The following is a 14,947-nucleotide window of genomic DNA, read 5'->3' as shown; positions in this document are numbered from 1 at the left end:
AGCTATCTCTACGTTTTTCAAACTGTAAGTAATTCCCCCTGGACAGTCCTCCCTTCAAGGACTCTCAGGACAGAGACAGGACAGCGTGAGGTACAGATGTGGATATTTTCTCTGCACGCTCCTGTTTCCCAGTTACTGCCACGTTGATGAGTTTTCTCCACCCAGCTCTGGATTGCAAAGAGCTCAGCCCCCGGTAGAATGTTCCGGATGGTGAGTCAAGGACAGAGACTGTGACGGACACAAGTTTGACGGGGGAGGGGCTGCAGACAGGCAGATTTCTCTGACTTTATCTCACACACATTGACATCCTCTTACATGCACATAGCAAGACAGATGTGCACATTCTGACACACACAGACACACACACGCAGACTCTGACACTCACATGTGGTCAAACACAGACACAGTCTCTCAGATGCACTTACACACACTCTCTCAAACATGTATACACAAGCACATGCGCGCACACAGATCAGCGCACACACAGAGATCAGTTCACACACAGATCTGCGCATACACACAGATCAGCGCACACACAGATCAGCGCACACACAGATCAGCGCGCACACACAGATCAGTGCATACACACACATCAGCGCGTACACACACATCAGCGCGTACAAACAGATCAGCGCATACACAGGTCCGCGCACACACACAGATCAGCGCACACACACAGATCAGCGCACACACAGAGATCAGCACGCATACACAGGTCAGTGCACACACACAGATCAGTGCGCACACACAGATCAGCGCACACACAGAGATCAGCACGCATACACAGGTCAGTGCACACACACAGATCAGCGCATACACACAGATCAGCATGTACACAGATCAGCGCACACACAGATCAGCGCGCACACACAGAACAGTGCGCACACACAGATCAGCGCACACACACACAGATCAGCGCACACACAGATCAGCGCACACACAGATCAGCATACACACATCAGCGTGCACACACAGATCAGCGCAAACACACAGATCAGCGCGTACACACAGATCAGCGCGCACACACAGATCAGCACGCACACACAGATCAGCGCACACACACACAGATCAGCGTATACACACAGATCAGCGCACACACAGATCAGCGCGCACACACAGATCAGCGCGCGCACACAGATCAGCGCACACACACAGATCAGCGCGCACACAGATCAGCACACACACACAGATCAGCGTACACACAGATCAGCGTGCACACACAGATCAGCGCACACACAGATCAGCACACACACACAGATCAGCGCATACACAGGTCAGCGCACACCCACACATCAGCGCACACACACAGATCAGCACACACACAGATCTGCACATACACACAGATCAGCGCACACACAGATCAGCACACACACACAGATCAGCGCGCACACACAGATCAGCGCATACACAGATCAGCGCACACACACAGATCAACACGCACACGCAGATCAGCATGCACACACAGATCGGCGCATATACACAGGTCAGCGTGCACACAGATCAGCGCACACACACGTCAGCACACACACAGATCAGCATACACACAGATCAGCGCACGCACAGATCAGCGCACGCACAGATCAGGGCACACACACACGGATCAGCGCGCACACACATCAGCGCACACACAGATCAGCGCGCACACACAGATCAGCGCATACACACAGATGAGCGCATGCACACAGGTCAGCGCACACATACAGATCAGTGCGCACACAGATCAGCACACACAGATCAGCGCACACAGATCGGCGCATATACACAGGTCAGCGCGCACACACAGATCAGCGCGCACACACGTCAGCACACACACAGATCAGCAGACACACAGATCAGCGCATACACAGGTCAGCGCGCAAACACAGATCAGCGCTGACACACAGATCAGCGCTGACACACAGATCAGCGCGCGCACACAGATCAGCGCGCACACACAGATCAGCACATACACAGATCAGCGCGCACACACAGATCAGCACATACACACAGATCAGCACACACACAGATCTACGCATACACACAGATCAGCGCACACACACAGATCAGCACATACACACAGATCAGCGTACACACACAGATCAGCGCATACACACAGATCAGCGCGCACACACAGATCAGCACATACACAGATCAGCGCGCACACACAGATCAGCACATACACACAGATCAGCACACACACAGATCTACGCATACACACAGATCAGCGCATACACGCAGATCAGCGCACACACAGATCAGCGTACACACACAGATCAGCGCATACACACAGATCAGCACACACACAGATCAGCATGCACACACAGATCAGCGCGCACACACAGATCAGCATGCACACACAGATCGGCGCATATACACAGGTCAGCGTGCACACAGATCAGCGCACACACGTCAGCACACACACACAGATCAGCATACACACAGATCAGCGCACGCACAGATCAGGGCACACACACGGATCAGCGCGCACACACATCAGCGCACACACAGATCAGCGCGCACACACAAATCAGCGCATACACACAGATCAGCGCGCACACACAGATCAGCACACACCCACAGAACAGCGCGCACACACAGATCAGCGCATACACAGATCAGCGCACACACACAGATCAGCACACACACACAGATCAGTGCGCACACAGATCAGCACACACAGATCAGCGTGCACACACAGATCGGTGCATATACACAGGTCAGCGTGCACACAGATCAGCGCACACACAGATCAGCGCACACACGTTAGTGCACACACACAGATCAGCAGACATACAGATCAGCGCATACACAGGTCAGCGCGCACACACAGATCAGCGCAGACACACAGATCAGCGCGCACACAGATCAGCGCGCACACACAGATCAGCGCAGACACACAGATCAGCGCGCACACAGATCAGCGCGCGCACACAGATCAGCACATACACAGATCTACGCATGCGCACACAGATCAGCACATACACACAGATCAGCACACACACAGATCTACGCATACACACAGATCAGCGCACACACACAGATCAGCGCATACACACAGATCAGCGTATACACACAGATCAGCGCGCACACACAGCTCAGCGCGCGCACACAATTCAGTGCATGCACACAGATCAGCGCACACACACAGATCAGCGCATACACAGATCAGCGCGCACACACAGATCAGCGTACACACAGATCAGCGTGCACACACAGATCGGCGCATACACACAGATCAGCGCACACACAGATCAGCACACACACACAGATCAGCGCATACACAGGTCAGCGCACACCCACACATCAGCGCGTACACACAGATCAGCACATGCACAGAGCTACGCATACACACAGATCAGCACATACACGCAGATCAGCACGCACACACAGATCAGCGTGCACACACAGATCAGCGCACACACACAGATCAGCGCGCACACACAGATCAGCATGCACACACAGATCGGCGCATATACACAGGTCAGCGTGCACACAGATCAGCGCACACACACGTCAGCACACACACACACAGATCAGCATACACACAGATCAGCGCACACACAGATCAGCGCACGCACAGATCAGCGCACGCACAGATCAGCGCGCACACACATCAGCGCACACACAGATCAGCGCGCACACACAGATCAGCACGCACACACAGATCAGCGCATACACAGATCAGCGCGCACACACAGATCAGCACGCACACACAGATCAGCACATACACAGATCAGCGCGCACACACAGATCAGCGCGCACACACAGATCAGCACATACACACAGATCAGCACACACACAGATCTACGCATACACACAGATCAGCGCACACACACAGATCAGCGCATACACACAGATCAGCGCACACACAGATCAGCGCAGACACACAGATCAGCGCATACACACAGATCAGCGCGCACAGATCAGCGCGCACACAGATCAGCGCATACACACCGATCAGCGCATACACACAGATCAGCGCACACACAGATCAGCGCACACACGGATCAGTGCACACACAGATCAGCGTGCACACACAGATCAGCGCGCACACACAGATCAGCGCACACACCCAGATCAGCGCATACACACAGATCAGCACACACACAGATCAGCGCACACACACAGATCAGCGCGCACACACAGATCAGCGCGCACACACAGATCAGCACATACACACAGATCAGCGCACACACACAGATCAGCATGCACACAGATCAGCACACACACACAGATCAGCGCATACATAGATCAGTGCATACACACAGATCAGCGCATACACGCACATCAGCGCGCACACACAGATCAGCGCACACACACAGATCAGCGCACACACAGATCAGCGTGCACACAGATCAGCACGCACACACAGATCAGCACGCACACACAGATCAGCGCGCACACACAGATCAGCGCGCACACACAGATCAGCGCACACACACAGTTCAGCGCGCACACACAGATCAGCGCGCACACACAGATCAGCGCGCACACACAGATCAGCACACACACACAGATCAGCGCGCACACACAGTTCAGTGCATACACACAGATCAGCACACACACACAGATCAGCGCACACACACAGATCAGCACACACACACAGATCAGCGCACACACACAGATCAGCGCACACACACAGATCAGCGCACACACAGATCAGCGTACACACACAGATCAGCGCATACACACAGATCAGCACGCACACACAGATCAGCACATACACAGATCAGCGCGCACACACAGATCAGCACATACACACAGATCAGCACACACACAGATCTACGCATACACACAGATCAGCGCACACACACAGATCAGCGCATACACACAGATCAGCGCACACACAGATCAGCGCAGACACACAGATCAGCGCATACACACAGATCAGCGCGCACAGATCAGCGCGCACACAGATCAGCGCATACACACCGATCAGCGCATACACACAGATCAGTGCACACACAGATCAGCGTGCACACAGATCAGCACGCACACACAGATCAGCACGCACACACAGATCAGCGCGCACACACAGATCAGCGCGCACACACACAGATCAGCAGACACACAGATCAGCGCATACACAGGTCAGCGCGCACACACAGATCAGCGCTGACACACAGATCAGCGCTGACACACAGATCAGCGCGCGCACACAGATCAGCGCGCACACACAGATCAGCACATACACAGATCAGCGCGCGCACACAGATCAGCGCGCACACACAGATCAGCACATACACACAGATCAGCACACACACAGATCTACGCATACACACAGATCAGCGCACACACACAGATCAGCACATACACACAGATCAGCGTACACACACAGATCAGCGCATACACACAGATCAGCGCGCACACACAGATCAGCGCATACACAGATCAGCGCGCACACACAGATCAGCACATACACACAGATCAGCACACACACAGATCTACGCATACACACAGATCAGCGCATACACGCAGATCAGCGCACACACAGATCAGCGTACACACACAGATCAGCGCATACACACAGATCAGCACACACACAGATCAGCATGCACACACAGATCAGCGCGCACACACAGATCAGCATGCACACACAGATCGGCGCATATACACAGGTCAGCGTGCACACAGATCAGCGCACACACACGTCAGCACACACACACAGATCAGCATACACACAGATCAGCGCACGCACAGATCAGGGCACACACACGGATCAGCGCGCACACACAGATCAGCGCGCACACACAAATCAGCGCATACACACAGATCAGCGCGCACACACAGATCAGCACACACCCACAGATCAGCGCGCACACACAGATCAGCGCATACACAGATCAGCGCACACACACAGATCAGCACACACACACAGATCAGCGCACACACAGATCAGCGTGCACACACAGATCGGTGCATATACACAGGTCAGCGTGCACACAGATCAGCGCACACACAGATCAGCGCACACACGTCAGTGCACACACACAGATCAGCAGACATACAGATCAGCGCACACACAGGTCAGCGCGCACACACAGATCAGCGCAGACACACAGATCAGCGCGCACACAGATCAGCGCGCACACACAGATCAGCACATACACAGATCAGCGCGCACACACAGATCAGCACATACACACAGATCAGCACACACACAGATCTACGCATACACACAAATCAGCGCACACACACAGATCAGCGCATACACACAGATCAGCGCGCGCACACACAGATCAGCGTATACACACAGATCAGCGTGCACACACAGATCAGCGCGCGCACACAATTCAGTGCATGCACACAGATCAGCGCACACACACAGATCAGCGCGCACACAGATCAGCACACACACACAGATCAGCGCATACACAGATCAGCGCGCACACACAGATCAGCGTACACACAGATCAGCGTGCACACACAGATCGGCGCATACACACAGATCAGCGCACACACAGATCAGCACACACACACAGATCAGCGCATACACAGGTCAGCGCACACCCACACATCAGCGCGTACACACAGATCAGCACACGCACAGAGCTACGCATACACACAGATCAGCACATACACACAGATCAGCACGCACACACAGATCAGCGTGCACACACAGATCAGCGCATACACACAGATCAGCGCACACACACAGATCAGCGCGCACACACAGATCAGCATGCACACACAGATCGGCGCATATACACAGGTCAGCGTGCACACAGATCAGCGCACACACACACACACAGATCAGCATACACACAGATCAGCGCACACACAGATCAGCGCACGCACAGATCAGCGCGCACACACATCAGCGCACACAGATCAGCGCGCACACACAGATCAGCGCAGACACACAGATCAGCACGCACACACAGATCAGCGCATACACAGATCAGCGCGCACACACAGATCAGCACATACACACAGATCAGCACACACACAGATCTACGCATACACACAGATCAGCGCACACACACAGATCAGCACATACACACAGATCAGCGCACACACAGATCAGCGTACACACACAGATCAGCGCATACACACAGATCAGCGCACATACACAGATCAGCGCGCACACACAGATCAGCACATACACACAGATCAGCACATACACACAGATCAGCGCATACACACAGATCAGCGCACACACACAGATCAGCGCATACACACAGATCAGCGTACACACACAGATCAGCGCACACACAGATCAGCACACACACACAGATCAGCGCGTACACAGATCAGCGCGCACACACAGATCAGCGCATACACAGATCAGCGCATACACACAGATCAGCGCACACACACAGATCAGCACGCACACACAGATCAGCATGCACACACAGATCGGCGCATATACACAGGTCAGCGTGCACACAGATCAGCGCACACACACGTCAGCGCGCACACACAGATCAGCGCACGCACAGATCAGGGCGCACACACGGATCAGCGCGCACACACATCAGCGCACACACAGATCAGCGCGCACACACAAATCAGCGCATACACACAGATCAGCGCCCACACACAGATCAGCACACACACACAGATCAGCGCATACACAGATCAGCGCGCACACACAGATCAGCGCATACACAGATCAGCACATGCACACAGATCAGCGCACACACACAGATCAGCACACACACACAGATCAGTGCGCACACAGATCAGCACACACAGATCAGCGCACACACAGATCAGCGTGCACACACAGATCGGTGCATATACACAGGTCAGCGTGCACACAGATCAGCGCGCACACACGTCAGCGCACACACACAGATCAGCAGACACACAGATCAGCGCATACACAGGTCAGCGCGCACACACAGATCAGCGCAGACACACAGATCAGCGCGCACACACAGATCAGCGCGCACACAGATCAGCACATACACAGATCAGCGCGCACACACAGATCAGCACACACACAGATCTACGCATACACACAGATCAGCGCACACACACAGATCAGCGCATACACACAGATCAGCGCACACACAGATCAGCGTACACACACAGATCAGCGCATACACACAGATCAGCACGCACACACAGATCAGCACATACACAGATCAGCGCGTACACACAGATCAGCGCACACACAGGTCAGCGCACACACACGTCAGCGCACACACACAGATCAGCAGACACACAGATCAGCACATACACACAGATCAGCGCACACACAGGTCAGCGCACACACACGTCAGCGCACACACACAGATCAGCAGACACACAGATCAGCGCATACACAGGTCAGCGCGCACACACAGATCAGCGCAGACACACAGATCAGCGCAGACACACAGATCAGCGCGCACACAGATCAGCACATACACAGATCAGCGCGCACACACAGATCAGCACATACACACCGATCAGCACACACACAGATCTACGCATACACACAGATCAGCGCACACACAGATCAGCGTACACACACAGATCAGCGCATACACACAGATCAGCACGCACACACAGATCAGCACATACACAGATCAGCGCGCACACAGATCAGCACATACACACAGATCAGCACACACACAGATCTACGCATACACACAGATCAGCGCACACACACAGATCAGCGCATACACACAGATCAGCGCACACACAGATCAGCGCAGACACACAGATCAGCGCATACACACAGATCAGCGCGCACAGATCAGCGCGCACACAGATCAGCGCATACACACCGATCAGCGCATACACACAGATCAGCGCACACACAGATCAGCGCACACACACAGATCAGCGCGCACACACACAGATCAGCGCGCACACAGATCAGCGTGCACACAGATCAGCACGCACACACAGTTCAGCACGCACACACAGATCAGCACGCACACACAGATCAGCGCGCACACACAGATCAGCGCGCACACACAGATCAGCACGCACACACAGATCAGCACGCACACACAGATCAGCGCGCACACACAGATCAGCGCACACACACAGTTCAGCACGCACACACAGATCAGCGCGCACACACAGATCAGCGCGCACACACAGATCAGCGCACACACACAGATCAGCGCGCACACACAGTTCAGTGCATACACACAGATCAGCACACACACACAGATCAGCACACACACACAGATCAGCACACACACACAGATCAGCACACACACACAGATCAGCGCACACACACAGATCAGCGCGCACACAGATCAGCACACACACACATATCAGCGTACACACACAGATCAGCGCATACACACAGATCAGCACGCACACACAGATCAGCACATACACAGATCAGCGCGCACACACAGATCAGCACATACACACAGATCAGCACACACACAGATCTACGCATACACACAGATCAGCGCACACACACAGATCAGCGCATACACACAGATCTGCGCACACACAGATCAGCGCAGACACACAGATCAGCGCATACACACAGATCAGCGCGCACAGATCAGCGCGCACACAGATCAGTGCATACACACCGATCAGCGCATACACACAGATCAGCGCACACACAGATCAGCGCACACACGGATCAGTGCACACACAGATCAGCGCGCACACACAGATCAGCGCACACACCCAGATCAGCGCATACACACAGATCAGCACACACACAGATCAGCGCACACACACAGATCAGCGCACACACACAGGTCAGCGCGCACACACAGATCAGCGCGCACACACAGATCAGCACATACACACAGATCAGCGCACACACACAGATCAGCGTGCACACAGATCAGCACACACACACAGATCAGCGCATACATAGATCAGTGCATACACACAGGTCAGCGCATACACGCACATCAGCGCGCACACACAGATCAGCACACACACACAGATCAGCGCACACACAGATCAGCGTGCACACAGATCAGCACGCACACACAGATCAGCACGCACACACAGATCAGCGCGCACACACAGATCAGCGCGCACACACAGATCAGCGCACACACACAGTTCAGCGCGCACACACAGATCAGCGCGCACACACAGATCAGCACACACACACAGATCAGCACACACACACAGATCAGCGCTCACACACAGTTCAGTGCATACACACAGATCAGCACACACACAGATCAGCACACACACAGATCTACGCATACACACAGATCAGCGCACACACACAGATCAGCGCATACACACAGATCAGCGCGCGCACACAGATCAGCGCGCGCACACAATTCAGTGCATGCACACAGATCAGCGCACACACACAGATCAGCGCGCACACAGATCAGCACACACACACAGATCAGCGCATACACAGATCAGCGCGCACACACAGATCAGCGTACACACAGATCAGCGTGCACACACAGATCGGCGCATACACACAGATCAGCGCACACACAGATCAGCACACACACACAGATCAGCGCATACACAGGTCAGCGCACACCCACACATCAGCGCGTACACACAGATCAGCACACGCACAGAGCTACGAATACACACAGATCAGCACATACACACAGATCAGCACGCACACACAGATCAGCGTGCACACACAGATCAGCGCATACACACAGATCAGCGCACACACACAGATCAGCGCGCACACACAGATCAGCATGCACACACAGATCGGCGCATATACACAGGTCAGCGTGCACACAGATCAGCGCACACACACGTCAGCACACACACACACACAGATCAGCATACACACAGATCAGCGCACACACAGATCAGCGCACGCACAGATCAGCGCGCACACACATCAGCGCACACAGATCAGCGCGCACACACAGATCAGCGCAGACACACAGATCAGCACGCACACACAGATCAGCACGCACACACAGATCAGCGCATACACAGATCAGCGCGCACACACAGATCAGCACATACACACAGATCAGCACACACACAGATCTACGCATACACACAGATCAGCGCACACACACAGATCAGCACATACACACAGATCAGCGCACACACAGATCAGCGTACACACACAGATCAGCGCATACACACAGATCAGCGCACATACACAGATCAGCGCGCACACACAGATCAGCACACACACAGATCTACGCATACACACAGATCAGCGCACACACACAGATCAGCGCATACACACAGATCAGCGCGCGCACACAGATCAGCGCGCGCACACAATTCAGTGCATGCACACAGATCAGCGCACACACACAGATCAGCGCGCACACAGATCAGCACACACACACAGATCAGCGCATACACAGATCAGCGCGCACACACAGATCAGCGTACACACATCAGCGTGCACACACAGATCGGCGCATACACACAGATCAGCGCACACACAGATCAGCACACACACACAGATCAGCGCATACACAGGTCAGCGCACACCCACACATCAGCGCGTACACACAGATCAGCACACGCACAGAGCTACGAATACACACAGATCAGCACATACACACAGATCAGCACGCACACACAGATCAGCGTGCACACACAGATCAGCGCATACACACAGATCAGCGCACACACACAGATCAGCGCGCACACACAGATCAGCATGCACACACAGATCGGCGCATATACACAGGTCAGCGTGCACACAGATCAGCGCACACACGTCAGCACACACACACACACAGATCAGCATACACACAGATCAGCGCACACACAGATCAGCGCACGCACAGATCAGCGCGCACACACATCAGCGCACACAGATCAGCGCGCACACACAGATCAGCGCAGACACACAGATCAGCACGCACACACAGATCAGCACGCACACACAGATCAGCGCATACACAGATCAGCGCGCACACACAGATCAGCACATACACACAGATCAGCACACACACAGATCTACGCATACACACAGATCAGCGCACACACACAGATCAGCACATACACACAGATCAGCGCACACACAGATCAGCGTACACACACAGATCAGCGCATACACACAGATCAGCGCACATACACAGATCAGCGCGCACACACAGATCAGCACATACACACAGATCAGCACATACACACAGATCTACGCATACACACAGATCAGCGCACACACACAGATCAGCGCATACACACAGATCAGCGTACACACAGATCAGCGCACACACAGATCAGCACACACACACAGATCAGCGCGTACACAGATCAGCGCGCACACACAGATCAGCGCATACACAGATCAGCGCATACACACAGATCAGCGCACACACACAGATCAGCACGCACACACAGATCAGCATGCACACACAGATCGGTGCATATACACAGGTCAGCGTGCACACAGATCAGCGCACACACACGTCAGCGCGCACACACACAGATCAGCGCACGCACAGATCAGGGCACACACACGGATCAGCGCGCACACACATCAGCGCACACACAGATCAGCGCGCACACACAAATCAGCGCATACACACAGATCAGCGCCCACACACAGATCAGCACACACACACAGATCAGCGCATACACAGATCAGCGCGCACACACAGATCAGCGCATACACAGATCAGCACATGCACACAGATCAGCGCACACACACAGATCAGCACACACACACAGATCAGTGCGCACACAGATCAGCACACACAGATCGGTGCATATACACAGGTCAGCGTGCACACAAATCAGCGCGCACACACGTCAGCGCACACACACAGATCAGCAGACACACAGATCAGCGCATACACAGGTCAGCGCGCACACACAGATCAGCGCAGACACACAGATCAGCGCAGACACACAGATCAGCGCGCACACACAGATCAGCGCGCACACAGATCAGCACATACACAGATCAGCGCGCACACACAGATCAGCACACACACAGATCTACGCATACACACAGATCAGCGCATACACACAGATCAGCGCACACACACAGATCAGCGCATACACAGATCAGCGTACACACACAGATCAGCGCATACACACAGATCAGCACGCACACACAGATCAGCACATACACAGATCAGCGCGTACACACAGATCAGCGCACACACAGGTCAGCGCACACACACGTCAGCGCACACACACAGATCAGCAGACACACAGATCAGCACATACACACAGATCAGCGCACACACAGGTCAGCGCACACACACGTCAGCGCACACACACAGATCAGCAGACACACAGATCAGCGCATACACAGGTCAGCGCGCACACACAGATCAGCGCAGACACACAGATCAGCGCAGACACACAGATCAGCGCGCACACAGATCAGCACATACACAGATCAGCGCGCACACACAGATCAGCACATACACACCGATCAGCACACACACAGATCTACGCATACACACAGATCAGCGCACACACAGATCAGCGTACACACACAGATCAGCGCATACACACAGATCAGCACGCACACACAGATCAGCACATACACAGATCAGCACACACACAGATCTACGCATACACACAGATCAGCGCACACACACAGATCAGCGCACACACAGATCAGCACGCACACACAGATCAGCGCGCACACACAGATCAGCGCGCACACACAGATCAGCGCACACACACAGTTCAGCGCACACACACAGGTCAGCGCGCACACACAGATCAGCGCGCACCCACAGATCAGCACATACACACAGATCAGCGCACACACACAGATCAGCGTGCACACAGATCAGCACACACACACAGATCAGCGCATACATAGATCAGTGCATACACACAGATCAGCGCATACACGCACATCAGCGCGCACACACAGATCAGCGCACACACACAGATCAGCGCGCACACAGATCAGCGTGCACACAGATCAGCACGCACACACAGATCAGCACGCACACACAGATCAGCGCGCACACACAGATCAGCGCGCACACACAGATCAGCGCGCACACACAGATCAGCGCACACACACAGTTCAGCGCGCACACACAGATCAGCGCGCACACACAGATCAGCGCGCACACACAGATCAGCACACACACACAGATCAGCGCGCACACACAGATCAGCGCGCACACACAGTTCAGTGCATACACACAGATCAGCACACACACACAGATCAGCACACACACACAGATCAGCACACACACACAGATCAGCGCACACACACAGATCAGCACACACACACAGATCAGCGCACACACACAGATCAGCGCACACACACAGATCAGCGCGCACACAGATCAGCACACACACACAGATCAGCGCACACACACAGATCAGCGCGCACACAGATCAGCGTACACACACAGATCAGCGCATACACACAGATCAGCACGCACACACAGATCAGCACATACACAGATCAGCGCGCACACACAGATCAGCACATACACACAGATCAGCACACACACAGATCTACGCATACACACAGATCAGCGCACACACACAGATCAGCGCATACACACAGATCAGCGCACACACAGATCAGCGCAGACACACAGATCAGCGCATACACACAGATCAGCGCGCACAGATCAGCGCGCACACAGATCAGTGCATACACACCGATCAGCGCATACACACAGATCAGCGCACACACAGATCAGCGCACACACGGATCAGTGCACACACAGATCAGCGCGCACACACAGATCAGCGCACACACCCAGATCAGCGCATACACACAGATCAGCACACACACAGATCAGCGCACACACACAGATCAGCGCACACACACAGGTCAGCGCGCACACACAGATCAGCACATACACACAGATCAGCGCACACACACAGATCAGCGTGCACACAGATCAGCACACACACACAGATCAGCGCATACATAGATCAGTGCATACACACAGATCAGCGCATACACGCACATCAGCGCGCACACACAGATCAGCGCACACACACAGATCAGCGCACACACAGATCAGCGTGCACACAGATCAGCACGCACACACAGATCAGCACGCACACACAGATCAGCGCGCACACACAGATCAGCGCGCACACACAGATCAGCGCACACACACAGTTCAGCGCGCACACACAG

At 54.2% G+C, this 14,947-nt stretch overlaps 1 protein-coding gene across 2 annotated transcripts in view; it reads left to right on the top strand.

Annotated features, from left to right (window-relative positions):
• tcf20 (transcription factor 20) overlaps positions 1–14,947 on the top strand; it is a 69,600-nt gene that overhangs the window by 52,733 nt on the left and 1,920 nt on the right. The window lies entirely within an intron of this gene.

The sequence above is a fragment of the Hemiscyllium ocellatum genome, chromosome 33 (assembly GCF_020745735.1).
Source record: "Hemiscyllium ocellatum isolate sHemOce1 chromosome 33, sHemOce1.pat.X.cur, whole genome shotgun sequence".
NCBI lineage: Eukaryota > Metazoa > Chordata > Chondrichthyes > Orectolobiformes > Hemiscylliidae > Hemiscyllium > Hemiscyllium ocellatum.
Note: the sequence above shows the minus strand (reverse complement) of the source record. Positions and strands in the feature narration are given on the sequence as shown.